Source organism: Triturus cristatus, chromosome 10 (assembly GCF_964204655.1).
Source record: "Triturus cristatus chromosome 10, aTriCri1.1, whole genome shotgun sequence".
NCBI lineage: Eukaryota > Metazoa > Chordata > Amphibia > Caudata > Salamandridae > Triturus > Triturus cristatus.
Genome location: NC_140593.1, coordinates 927,294,499 through 927,308,815, shown reverse-complemented (window position 1 = coordinate 927,308,815; position 14,317 = coordinate 927,294,499). Strand labels below are relative to the sequence as shown.

The 14,317-nt window shown below is 45.8% G+C and overlaps 1 protein-coding gene across 1 annotated transcript in view; it reads right to left on the bottom strand.

The window, feature by feature from the left end:
* Positions 1-14,317, bottom strand: part of SNAP47 (synaptosome associated protein 47) — a 172,420-nt gene that overhangs the window by 29,771 nt on the left and 128,332 nt on the right. The window lies entirely within an intron of this gene.

Sequence of the window (14,317 nt, the reverse complement as noted above, 5' to 3'; positions counted from 1 at the left end):
TTGACGAGGACACTATAATGACATTGAAATAAGGCACACTGTTATGTGAGTCACACAAATTGCGCTAGAAAGAGCCATTTCCATGAAGCACCAGTCGTTATCAAAGTCAAAGGGCGCGAAACTGCAACTGTAACAAAGGTGAGACCACTCATAAAAGGGTGAAAAGGTTGAGCTTGGAAGTTCAGTTTTGTGTGATGAATCGTGAATTGTACTTGCTAGAGAGCCGCTAACCTTGCAGAGGATGAGGCGCAAAATGACTGGATGAGGTGAGTGACAAAAAGCGCCACAACAAAATTGTAGAAGGAGTTAATCCTACCAGTAGCAGACCATCAGCACGACAAGAACCATGACTCCTGTCAGGTAATACTTCTGAAGGAAATATTGCAGCAGGCAAAATTGAAGGAGGCGCGGCTTCATGAGGAGGCAGGTATTCAACAATAATAGCGAAGGCGTGACTTCATGAGGAAGGCGCTCGACAACAGCAGCGAAGGCGCGGCCTCATGAGGAGGCGGGCGCTCGACATCAACAACGAAGGCGCGACCTCATAAGGAAGCAAGCGCTCCTCAGCGATAACAAAGGCGCGGACTCATGAGGGGGCAGGCGCTCTTCGTAAGCAACAGAGGCGCGGCTTCAGGGGGAAGATGAGGCGGCCGAAGGAAGTACGTCAGGCAGACTGCGTAGGGCATGCAGCGCCACACAACCTCGTCGAGACGGACACCACCAGGGAGACTTCGCCGTCACATCGCTGAAACACGCCCAAATCGTGCCCACCACCTTCCGGCTGCCACAGGGCACGTGAAGAGGACTCCAAAGCCGATGTGGGGTGAGAAATTTCCGTTAAGAGCCCATCCCGCGATGGAGCTCACTCGTCAGGCGGCCATCTTCCTGCGTGGCCAGACCACGCCCCCGTGTTTGATGTTAATTCGCGGCCGCGTCCTTATTCTTGCACTTGCGGTTGCTCTTTGGAATTGTACGCGACAGCGATTTTGTTACTGTGTAATGTGAATTCGCGGCCGCGCCTTTGCCCAGATATTGAGACTGCGGTTAAAGTGAACACGCGGTCACTTCTTTGTTTTTGTATATTGCTATTGTTTTTAATTTTCACTTTTTGGGGGCGCGTATATAGTTAGAACCTCCTCTCGCGAGGCCCGAGCAGTACAATTGTTTTCTTTTGCTGACTCCTGCAAATCTGCAATACTCAGAGACGTAAACCTTTCAACACATCAGATTATTTTTGAAGAACAATGCACACCCGGACATTGGACTAATTTCTTGATCTTTGGAATTACCTGCCACTTTCTTCAGTCTACAACTGACTGTGTAAGACATAGAGGTCTTTCCTGTTCGCATTATGTAATCGCAGTCAGTCTCTTGGAGTTCTGGTGACTCTAGCTGGTAAGTGGAATCTCTATCTCTGCAGAACAGGCATACTACTGTGAATTAAAGTCTGTCATGATCATTAGGGAACAAAATTCATGAGAGTTGTTTTTGTTTCCTTTCTTAGGCCCAACATCTTTGAGTCTTCAGGGGGAATTAGAAGTGGCCGTTTGATCTGGACTGATTCCCCACATCTCCTTAGGCCAGCCTTCTTGTATGGGAATTATTCCTTACCATATTAGAGGCTGTCTTTGGGAGTGTGGGGAGATTCTCTTCGTTCCTGTGGAGTGGGCACAGTCTCAGGTCAGTGATTCCTGCAACAATAGACTTCTCTTTTTGTAGTCACAGAAGCAGTCTACCATCCCAGTCTTTGAGGGTTTTCGCAGAAAAAGTATGGCAATACTTGCATTCCTTCAGTTTATGGAGAGGGTAAAGACAGTACAAGCTTTCTTTATATGGATCATCAGAACAGTCTGTATTTTCCACAAGTCTTGCAAGGCCTAAATAGCCTTTTGTTTTTACTAAGACATTCTGTGAGTAAGCACAGCCTAACACACTCCCTAACTGTACCTCAGGTGGTGATAGGAGGTGTAGAGAGGAACTGGAAAACTGCAGGTCAACAGGTTAACAGTGACACATTGTGCCTGAGAAGAGCTCAGGGAGGCTTCCTAATACACGACGTACGGTAAGACATTTGGGTATGGTGACTGCAGGGGGTGAGTACATCAGGGTCTGTGCTCTTATTGGCAGACGTTTGGGTGTATTAAATCAATGTGAATTGGCTACAACTGCTATTGTTTTTTCAGTGGAGTTTAATGCTGATGCTTTGGAACTGATTTTATTATTGTTACTGTGTGACTCCCACCATGATGACAGGGAAGATGCGAGCATGTAAATATATAAAAGATACAATACTGGAGAAATGTATGTACCACTTCTGGAGCACAGGCTCTACTTTGACAACGCGTAAAGAATTTGGGATGCTCTTGGACAAGACGTTCAACATCAGTGCCTAGTAATGTAAAATGTTGCTAAAAATGGGCTCTTGATTATCATTTAACATTACATTTCTTACACTGAGAGCAGCTATAAAAGAAAGGCCAGATTAAGTATTTTCCACCGCATGTTTCTCTTGTAAAGCAATATTTTTCTCAACTTGATAGACATTATTCAATGCATTAGTTAATTGCTGCAATTAAGTGGGTTAATATTCAGGTTGGATGGCAGTCCACAATACTGAATAAGGTCAAAAATATGTTAAGACAAAACCCAGTTTCAATAATTTAAACCTGGGTTCAACCAGTTTGTAGCTATGGCACAGAAACTATAGGCTTAACTTGGAAAAAATGAGTAAAGTATTCAGCAATAACCAAGCAGTTAAAAAGTCAAACCAAAAGGCAAAAAGTATCAAGAAAAAGTAAAGCGCCAATTAGTAGTCACTGTTTGCTGCTGACTGGGAACTAGGAGCGATGTCATGCCGACTGTGATGATGTGAGGGTCAGATACACAAAGCAATTTTGTCTCCATCAAAGATTAGACTTCTGACTTAGTCTCTGAAATGGAAGTCAAAATCTTCCAGTGGGTCAAAGTCCAAGGCTGTGGCCAGCTAAGGTCCCTCAATGTTGGATACATAATTATCAAGCTCCTGCTTAAGCTAATGGTTTTGGCGGTGAAAGCTCCTTATGGGACAGAGCTACGTTTTGGAGCTGCAGTTTGCTTCACGGGTCCGATAGACTACTGCCTTGCCCGAGTCCAAGGATTCACCTTTGGACTTAGTTGCTTTTATGGAATTCAGACTCCTCCAGCATTTCAAGACTGGAAGGCATAGACAAGCAGGGCTCCTGGAAGCTGGACACCTTCACCTCAAGATCCTGCTGAACCCATTTTCAGCTTGGCAAAAAGCTGAGTGGGACAACCCTGGTTTTCTTGTCCGCCTTGGGTACAATTTCTCTCGGAATAACTCAGCACCTTGTCCCAGTGCTCCAGAGGTCGAAAACAATTACTAAGATTAAACTCTTTCCAAGTGATGGAAAAGTTTCTCATGATTACTCCTGCAGTGCCAAGCTCCGCAGACTAGTGTTCTAGGTATCACAGGTCTCTACAGCCAGGTCTACTGTAGTGTTTAGTCTTCTGTGGCAAGCTGGGCCCTGCTGGAATCAGGAGGCATTCTGTTTTTAGTGTCCCACATGCAGGTACTCAAAGCCACCCACTTGAACCGTGGAGAGCAGTACCAGTCCTTGGGTACAAGCAAGACATAGGAGTTCCTGAGTCCTCGAGTGAGTCCTCTTCTTCAAGCAAATGAGAATCAGGAGCCTTCTTCCAACTTGTGCTCCCTCTTCATGTGAAATCCTCCTGGGTACAGGAACATTCTGACGAGGAGGTGATTGAGGTGTCAGATGTATCCAGTGATTGAAATAATTCTACCACACAATCCTAACTATTTTCTCGTAGTCCTTCCACTTCCTTTTGCAGGACGTACTTTTTACATTACTGGAAAATGACTTGAGAGCCCCTGTTTCATGACAACAGAACCCAGCTGCCACTAGGCTGGCATATATGCAGCTTCTTAGCCACTCTCCTATTCAAATGGGCTTTTCTCTGACAGGGTCGAAACTGTTTTTCTCTCTTACTTGGACTGGAGTCCTGCTTTCTGAGAGAGTCCTCAGAATGGGTAGGAGAAGCTTCTCCAAGGGAAAAGAGGAAGTGGCATTTGGTGTGCCAGCTGGTCATGCCTATTCCCAAGTTGCTAATTCCTGCTAAGTGGTCAGCAGTTAACACCCATTATTGTCTCAGCCTGGGATCAGAGTAAGGTAAGCCATTTCTGTAAGTGTGATGAGGGGCATTGCATCAGTTCTGTCTAATGCAGCCTTCCACCAAATGAATCACAAATCTGATTTCACCATTAAATTTGATTTTGAAAATGAAGTAGGAAATAACTTGGAAGTGTCTAGACAGCATTTCCCCAGTGGAGATAGAAATAGGACACCGTCAAGCAAGGCCCGCACAGAAAAATTATTTTTGGACCGTATCTCACTAAGAGAGCCCTCAACTCTAACCCCAATTTGTAGTGAGCATTTATTTTATATAACCACATTTCAGGGTAAATAGCAAATATATAAAAATAGGCTTTTCCAATATGGCAAAGGCACTTTTCCATCCAATGTATCTCTACAGTGCATTTAAACAGCAGCCCAAACAGAAAACATTGGTTCTCCCAATAGACATATACTTTTGTCATATATTTGGTGGGTGTAAATATATGTGCTGCAGTACACATACAACACTTAACTTGCTCTTCACAGGTGTATTTTCATAATCATATTCAATGGTTTTACAGCATAGTTAATTAGACCAATTAGGTGAAAACAATGAATAGAAGGCTTTAAGAGCCAGGGTACACGCATTGGGGAACTAATTAGCTGTGTCACAGGCCATAGAATCAAAATACCAGAAAACATGGGGTGCAGTAAAAGGGACAGCAAAATCTGCACAAAATGCAAATTTGCTACAGAATACCCCAGCCTAATTACGTCATTGAAGTGAGAGGATAAAGAAGTCAAATCATGAGACCTCAAAATGCCACCAACATTTCTAAGAGGCAGGCAAAGTGGATGATCTCTAAGGATGTACTCCATGGCTTCATCTGTAAATTAACACCTTGTACACATACACTTTTAAAACTCAGACAACAGGTAGAACATTATTTCTCAGCATCAAAGAACTGTGAAAGGGACCATGAGGCTTCAGCAGATTCAGGTATGCAGCGCTGGTGACTCCACAACCTTCCTACATGAAGAGAAATAGGATACTAGATTCAAATGCTGACAAGGGTCTCTCAGACACTCAGGCTCTGAATTTTAAATTGACACTGAGGAGATGTTTAGTTCTAGAGACATGACCCAGAACAGTGAATTTCCAATCCCAAGATAGTGGTTTATGTGCAGGCTTGGCTACACATCGCTATCGATAAAGAGGTGTGCAACCACCTTCTGGTACAATGCCCTAGGAACTACCTTGAAGGTAGAATAGCCACCACCAGTGACCTGGATCCTAAGATGACGATTTTTATGGGGATTATATTGCAGGGGCTGGATTGTTGATTTCTATTTTATCAGGACCTCTCCATTACAGAACTCTCACAGGATGGCGGTTTCTTGAGATCGATAAAGAGGTGTGCAACCACCTTCTGACATAATGCCCTAGGAACCTCCTGATTGTAGAATGGCCACCACCAGTGACACGGATCCTAAGATGACGATTTTTATGGGGATTATATAGCAGCGGCTGCACTTTCTGTTTTCTTATTTTGAGAATTTCTCAATTACAGAACCCATCAAGGCTATAAAATGTTTCTTATCTGCAAGGAGTGACATCCTTTGACTAAGTGTGCTCATCCTACAAAGTCAGACTGAAAATCCAGTGGTAGTTGGATGCAGTAGTGGTGGAGGCCTGGAATGAGAGACCCATAACTGGTTCATCCCTAGATCTACTGCTCAAATCAAATGTCTGCAGGCTGGGATGTGGAACTTGGTGTGGAAACCAATTTACTGAAGGAAAGTGGTTACATATAGAAATTCAGTTTAATATAAATTGCTTGGAATGCTTGGTCACCATAAACTGACTCAGAACAAGGTAATGTATTGCTTCCTTCTGAAGATGGACATCAGCTCTGTGAGGGTGCCGCTCGCTGCTGTGACACTGAGGATCGTGCAGCCTGACACTTGCTGGGATAACTAAATCTGCCACAACGGACCCTGCCTGTTCCTTTGGGAGCTTCTGTGCGTAGCCCATCTGCCGGCGGGACTGCGAGGACCAGCGTGCATAGCGAGGCAATCACCGCTGCACCTGGGGCCTCTTCCCGCCAGCTCCGCCCATCATTACCACCATTTAAGACTCGCGGCCCCCGCTTCGCGGGAGCCGCTCGCCGCTGTGACACTGAGGATCGTGCAGCCTGACACTTGCTGGGATAACTAAATCTGCCACAACGGACCCTGCCTGTTCCTTGGGAGCTTGTGTGCGTGGCCCTTCTGCTGGCGGGACTGCGAGGACCAGCGTGCATAGCGAGGCAATCACCGCTGCACCTGGGGCCTCTTCCCGCTAGCTCCTCCTCTGCACCTTCCCCCTATTTAACATAACCCGTGCTCACGCGCTAGTGGGATGCGCGTGGGTCAACGCTCGGGGCGAAGACCGGGCAAAGAGCGGGCCGTTTGAGGCCGTTCGAGAACGGTCGAGATTGGGCTCGGGCCATCCCCTCCTGGTTGACGATCTTCCTTGTTCTCCTGCACACACCGAACACCACACTCGGAGAATGACTTCAAGAGAGACAAGAAGCAAGACCATGCTGGCTGCCGGGAAGCCACAAGGTACTGTGGACACTTATTTTGCTAAGGCTGGCTCCCTACTTATTGATGATATTACTACATTAGAACGACGTATTTACCAAGAAATTGAGTGGGTAAGGAGATCGTCTCTGGGCCCCCTTGCTATCGCAACTACCCCTGAACAAAGACTGGAATGTACATTATCAGTAGACTGGGTTAGGGGAACAGATGATATGCCCGATATAGCTGGTTTGAGCGGTTCCACTGCACCTGACATTGATTGTGTGATTTCGCCCCCGGTAGATCTCAGTATAATATCTCTACCTCCACTAAGGCCTCCCCCACCCTTAATTGTACCCAATACTACTTTTCCCGTGATGGAAGGAATTATTACTGGGGCTCATAAGTCTTTATTGCCAAGGCAGGGGGAAAGGGAGGGAGCGATCCCAAAAAGCAAGAGGAGGGCTCAGAGCCCCCGAGGGAGAAAGCTGAAAACTGCTAAAAACTCCATCCTGAATGAGGGAACCATAAATGGCACATCTAATAAAAGGCAAACTTCGCCACTAAAAAAAAGGCCACCACCCTCCCATACATTAAGTCAGAAATCCCCCAGTACTAATTTAAACCCTGGGGAAGAGGATATTACCCTCTCTGACATTCGCAGTCTGATGAGGATAATCCTCAAACCTTTGGAAGTGCGATTGGTAAAGATGGAAATTTGCCTGCAGAATATTGAAAAGGAAATGGCATATCTATCAGTTGCCCGTACTAAAGACAGCCAACTACCAGGAATAGGGTTGAGCCATAGCGATGAGATGACAAAAATAGCCCCCCCAGCTAAAGAAACGGGCCCTGTGACTAACCCCACACAAATCCAACCCCCTCTACTACAACTTAATCTGCCAGCCCCAGATCATTCAGTAAATACAACTTTGAAGGAGAAGTTGACTGTGACTGGAAATGAGGGCCAGAATAATGGTAACGATAGTAAGCATAGGATAATTAACTTACCACCAGAGGCAAGCCCATACACAATCATTCTGGCAGGTATCCCCGAATTAAAACAATCCTAGCGAGAACCAGCGGAAGCCCTTAAAAACAAGGTTATCAATTGGCTTTCTACAAATAGACCCCTCCCTGAAGGAACAAGGAGCGAGGTCCTTATGGTAAGAAGAGCTCCGTGGCTTGGCGGTACTAGGAAATCCATCGCCGGAGACTGTGTCCTGGTTAATTTTAGGGACCCTGTGACTGTTTCCTGCATATGCAATTGGCCATATTATGATAAGGGGACTTCAATCCAAGCGCTACCACTTTCTTTTTTTTATCCACCATTAAGACAAAATCAGGATGAGGAAGGATGGGAACTAGTACAGCAAAGACGGGGTAGATGGGGCAACAGAGAATGTAGAATCCCCTACCCAACTAGAACACAGCAACTTGACTATTTCCCTACCCAGAACAGATACAGCAACTTGGATATGGTAGACTGACATAGTAAGAAGGGGAGTGGGGAGGACAGTGGACACTATGGCTCCAAGGTTTTTAAACCCGGCTCACCTATCCTCGGAGAGAAAGTTAACCTCGAGGCGAATTATATTACTGGTGAGACAGCCAACTGGCTTACTCCCCCCCCAGCCTTTGTAAGGGAGGCGGAGGTGTCACAAGTCGCCAATACACATACTAACACACTATTGGGGCCGCAGCCAAGCAGGGGTCCGCTTTCAAATGTACTAACTGATAGTGTCACCACCCCCTCACTGAAACTACTCTCCTGGAACGTGGCGGGTTTAACTAATAAATTGCATTGCCCAGAATGGAATTCATACATTGAGGGCAAAGACATATGCCTGTTCCAGGAAACCTGGGTGCGTGAAGAGGTGATATACTCTGGCTATGCTACATTCTCCATGCATGCAAAATGGGGGGGCAAGGGACGCCCTTCGGGAGGACTCGCCATCTGGGTGGCCACTGCTCTGGGATGTAGGGCCGCCCTACTCCCGCTCAGTAAGGAGGACATTCTTGTTGTACTACTGGAATGGCCAAATTCAAATAGGCTCTTGCTGGTAAATGTTTACTCCAGACCAGTAAATATTGGGCAAGAATCCCGTACCATAGAGGAGCTCGCGGAAGTTTTAAGCGAAATTCCAGATGGTACCCCCTTCTTAATTGGAGGCGATTTAAATTGCCACTACGAGCCGCTTTTTGGCTCATTGGACGGTCTGGCTCATGAGGAAGATGTGCTTTGGTCCATACCCCCCTTGGAGGCACCGGGCCCAAGAGCATGGACACCTTTGGCTGTCCAAATTACATCCTTAACTTTTAAATACGGTGTCCGGGCCTGCAATGGCCGGATAAAATCCGACATTCCACCAAAACATACATACAATAGAGGTGGTAGGGAATCAAGATTGGACTATATTCTTGTTCCTCTGGCCTCGTGGTCACTTATCAGAGACTTTCGGGTATTCCCAAGGGCGGATAGTGACCACGACGCTTTGGAAATGGAATATAAATTCCCTGGTCATGAGGCTAGGAGGAAACAGAGGCCGACACCTGAGATGGGATTAGTTCTTTCGAACAACAGACGGAGAGTGAAGTGGGAGAGATTGGTTTCCAACCCAGAAAATTTACCCAGGCTCTTTGCCCGGGTCATCCCCACACTCGCAAAAGTCCTCGCATTATTAGAACAAGATAGCACCCACGACACCTATAACTCGTGGGGTACGCTACACGAGGATCTTATTCAAGCAGTGTCTGATATCCTTTTCTCCACCCCAAAAGGGGCTAACGGACGTTCTCCTTGTCCCTCCTGGTATAACTACATGCCGTAAGGCAAAAACTGATCTCCTGGCCGCGATAAAGGAGGGGAAGGGGAGTGATGAGATTAGGGCCAGAAGATCGGCCTATAAACGTTTGATCGGTCATGCAAAAAAGGAATGGGAGCATGACAAATGGGAGAAACTCACAATCTTCCTGGCACGTGGAGACTCCCGTGCATTTTGGCGCTTCGTGAATACAGGAACTGAAACGCAGACCAACGCAATTGAGCCCAATATCTCAGCCATGGTATGGCAAAATCATTTCCAGTCTTTATACAGTGCACCTAACGGTTCTCGATCCAATTCCATCTACTTTGACAGGGATGAATCGAAAGGGGCCCCATTCACATTAACTGTGGTCCGGGAGGCCATAGGACGGCTGGCACCAGGTAAGGCACCCGGTCTAGATGGACTGCCGGGTGACTTATTTAAACATGAACCTGATGTCTGGGCTCCCTACCTACTGTTTTTATTCAACTCTATTCTTGGAGGCATGGAGGTGCCAAATACTTGGTTGGGCGCCGAGATCGTCCCAATATTTAACAAGCATTTACAATGCAATGGTCTCGGCAATATTATAGGTAGAGCTATTGGTATTGCTCATTATTTTTTTTATCATTTTTGTATCCCTAAATAAATGGCATTGTCATTTCTATTGGCATTAGCTTTTTTTTTGCATATGTGATACCTATTGCATTAGCAGAGAGAGAGTGAGGTAGTGAGATAGAGAGAGTGAGGTATTGAAATAGAGAGTGAGGTATTGAAATAGAGAGTGAGGTAGTGAGAGAGAGTGAGGTAGATAGAGAGTGAGGTAGTGAGATAGAGGTAGTGAGATAGAGAGAGTGAGGTAGAGAGTGAGGTAGTGAGATAGAGAGAGTGAGGTAGTGAGAGAGTGAGGTAGTGAAAGAGTGAGGTAGTGAGGGAGAGGGATGTTGTGAGGTAGTGATATATAAGCATAGAGTGATGTTGTGATGTAGTGAGATAGAGAGAGAGGTAGTGAAAGAGAGAGTGAAAGTGAGTTAGTGAGATAGAAAGAGTGAGATAGAGAGTGATTGAGGTAGTGAGTGAGAGAGAGTGAAGTTGTGAGGTTGTGAGCTAGAGAGTGAGGTAGTGATGTTTTGAGAGAGAGAAGTTGTGAGATAGTGAGGTAGTGAGATAGAGTGGAGTAGTGAGGTAGAGAGAGTTATGGAAAACACAAATTATCTAAGGTGAAGATAAATATAAACGGGACCTGCAGCGTGGACTTAGATGGCCATAAGGATTTTTAACGTAGTTGTTGATTACTTAATCAGTATTGTAGAGCACGTCATCTGAGTTCACGTATCTGCATGTATAGCGCCAAAGAATATTCTTGAAGTGTTCGCAGAGAACAGCGCTTCTTTGTTCAAGATCTCTTCAGTTTAAAGTTATTTATGTGGCAGCCGGGAACAGAGGGCCACAGTTCCACAAGCTCCCAACGAAAAGCGCGCACAAGACACAAACGACTTCAAGATAACAAATACAATACATTGTGCGGGATTACCATAGCTCCTTTGACCAGAGACTGCAACTCCTAAGCGCTGTACATAAAAGGCGTCACCTAGTACACCAATGTAATGGAGCTCAACTAACGACTTCGGGAGAATGAAGAGCTGCGTCGGCCCTGCTGGGACTCTACCTTGTGACCAAGGTCGCTTCACACGCCTGAGCCATCCCATAGGCTCAACCATTAAACACGATGACGACATTTCAGCTGTAACCAGACACGCGTGCGGGGGGTAACGTTGCGAAACATAACAGCAAAACACAAGCTTTAAAGTACCATGGAAGGTACTGCTTGTCACAAAATGCACTTTATCGCCAAAAACAATAAACCATATAAGCTGGAAACACTTACGGAATTAGGACAATGCAATTGATCTCGCCTTGAAGTAACTTTCAGCACTACAGGATGTGCGTTGTGTTGGAAACGCATTGCGTTTCACCGACGGGATCACGTTTCATGTTGTGGGTCAGCGGCAATTAGGCCAGCGAGTGACACTGAAGTGGAGGTAGTGTATAATATTGAGTCACAGTCACAACATAAAAGTTGCTTGAACATTTAACCTAAAATTTACAGTGAAGTGACTCCCAGATTTACGCTGATAGTCTCGACTTCGGGAGAATGAAGAGCTGCGTCGGCCCTGCTGGGACTCTACCTTGTGACCGAGGTCGCTTCACACGCCTGAGCCATCCCATAGGCTCACCCATTAAACACGATGACGACATTTCAGCTGTAACCAGACACGCATGAGGGGGTAACGTTGCGAAACATAACAGCAAAACACAAGCTTTAAAGTACCATGGAAGGTACTGCTCGTCACAAAATGCACTTTATCGCCAAAAACAATAAACCATATACGCTGGAAACACTTACAGAATTAGGACAATGCAATCGATCTCGCCTTGAAGTAACTTTCGGCACTACAGGATGTGCATTGTGTTGGAAACGCATTGCGTTTCACCGACGGGATCACGTTTCATGTTGTGGGTCAGCGGCAATTAGGCCAGCGAGTGACGCAGCGGCGGTTTTCAGATTCGGGGGCGTGGCTAAAAAGTGGAAAGAACACCAAAAAACACGCCCCCGAATCTGAAAAAGACGGAGCCTATTTGGAGGGACGGCTCTCTCCTCCAATGGCTGGCCTCCGTTTAGGAAGCCAGCCAATGGAGGAGAAGCAAAAAGAGAGGCGGGCTAAATAGCCACTCTAGAAAACATTAAATCTCCGACTTCCGGTTCTGCCTTCGGCAGACCGGTAGTCCTCGACCTAAAAAGGGATCACCCCTGCTCCCATCCAACTATAGACCTATCAGTCTTATCGACGTTCCTCAAAAGCTTTTCGGTAGACTGATACTTAACCGCCTCCAGGACTGGATTGAAGAACGGGATATACTGAGCCCGTATCAAGCTGGGTTCAGAGAGGGTGTCTCAACCACAGACCAGATCTTCCGTCTTAATCTTCTATATTGGAAGACTGCGCTAATTGAGGGTGGTACTCTGTATACGGTCTTCGTGGACCTACGAGCGGCGTTCGACTTAGTACCAAGGGATAAACTATGGATTGTTTTAAAGGACTTAGGCGTTCCTGTTGATATCTTATCAATGCTGATGAGATTACACCAGGGCAACTTCGCCAAGGTGAGGTGCGGCAGGGGGGGAGCCCTCTCTGATGGGTTCCCCGTGGACACGGGGGTCAGACAGGGTTGTGTGCTCGCACCGACCCTGTTTTGCCTCTTTGTGGACGGGGTCATTAATCATCTTACGGGGTTAAACAACACTGATGCCCCCAAGCTAAATGGCAGCAGGGTGCCTGCAATTATGTTTGCAGATGACATCCTGCTGCTCTCCAAATCCCCTATGGGTATACAACGGGTGTTGGACGGGTTTACGAATTTTTGTGAGAGGCATGGATTGGAAATCAACGCGTCTAAAACCAAGTACATGATTTTCAACCCACCCCCCTCAACCCGCCCAAACCCCTCGATAGGGTCTGTTACATTAGAGCGGGTCACCACGTTTGACTACTTGGGGGTAACCCTCAACCTAACTATGACCTGGGAGCCGCACAGAGCCAAGGCAAGCATGAAAATGGCGCAGCTATCGGGTGGTATATGCAGGATGTTAACCAAGTCAACTTACAAACCATTTGGTCCACCCCTCCAAATTTATAAAACCCAGGCTAGAGGAGCAGTAACATATGGGGGTGAGATATGGGGGCATACAGCTGACCAGAAATTACAGATAATTGAGAACAATTTTATAAGGCAACTGGCGGCATTACCATCTAGCACCCCACTTCTCCCGTTAAGATTTGACCTGGGCCTAAGACCGATCACGGAGGAGTTGGGACTTAAACCTTTGACTTTTTGGTGCAAAATCTGGAGCTCGCCAGAGTTATCTAGTTATAGGGCTGAACTCGTAGAGATTTTGCGCCTACCCAAAGTGTCACAAATACCATGGTTTAAATACATTAAATATACTTTTGGAATTCTAGGAAGGCTGGACCTGTGGCTCAACCCGGAAAATGGTTGTTGCAGGATCTCCCGCAGATCTTTGGCTAAGGCTTATTACGAGTATAAGTTACGGGTTACAACTGAGTCTATATGCCAGGGATCTCTATCTAATTATTTCCTCGCCATTAAAGATTCTTATTGTTTAGAGCCCGTCTTTGATGATGTAGGCCTTCCAATAACGAGGAAGCTATACATGCAGTGGCGTTACGGCACTCTTCCCTTGAGGGCACATAATGAACATTGGTCAAAAATACATTCTACAGTGAATTGCCCAGCATGTGCACATTTGAGAGAGAATGACCTGCATATTATATTTTTCTGCCCAGCTTAAAATATACCTCGGAATTATTGTCTTATCCCACTCCTCAAAAATTTAGGTTTTAGGAATTACTACCCAGCATATAGAATCCTAAAGACAGATTTATCTGCCCCAATTGTATTTGCAGTCGCTAAATTCTTAACAGCCATGTGGTTTATCCGCAATCGCTATACTAAGTCTAATCAGATTATATGAATATTCTGAATCATTTTTAACATGACTGTTTTATGGTTTCTTTTATCTATCGAAATGTAATCTTTTTATTGCATAATTTATAATTGTACATTGCTGTATTCTTTTATGGTCCATAGTGACCGAAATAAAGACTATGATGATGAATACATTAACCAGCCTGGAAGTGTCAGACTCATTAAGGAATTGGCAAAGGACTTCTGCCATTATTGCCTAGGCACAATGTCCTCGGACAGTGAAGTAACTAGCACACAAATCCA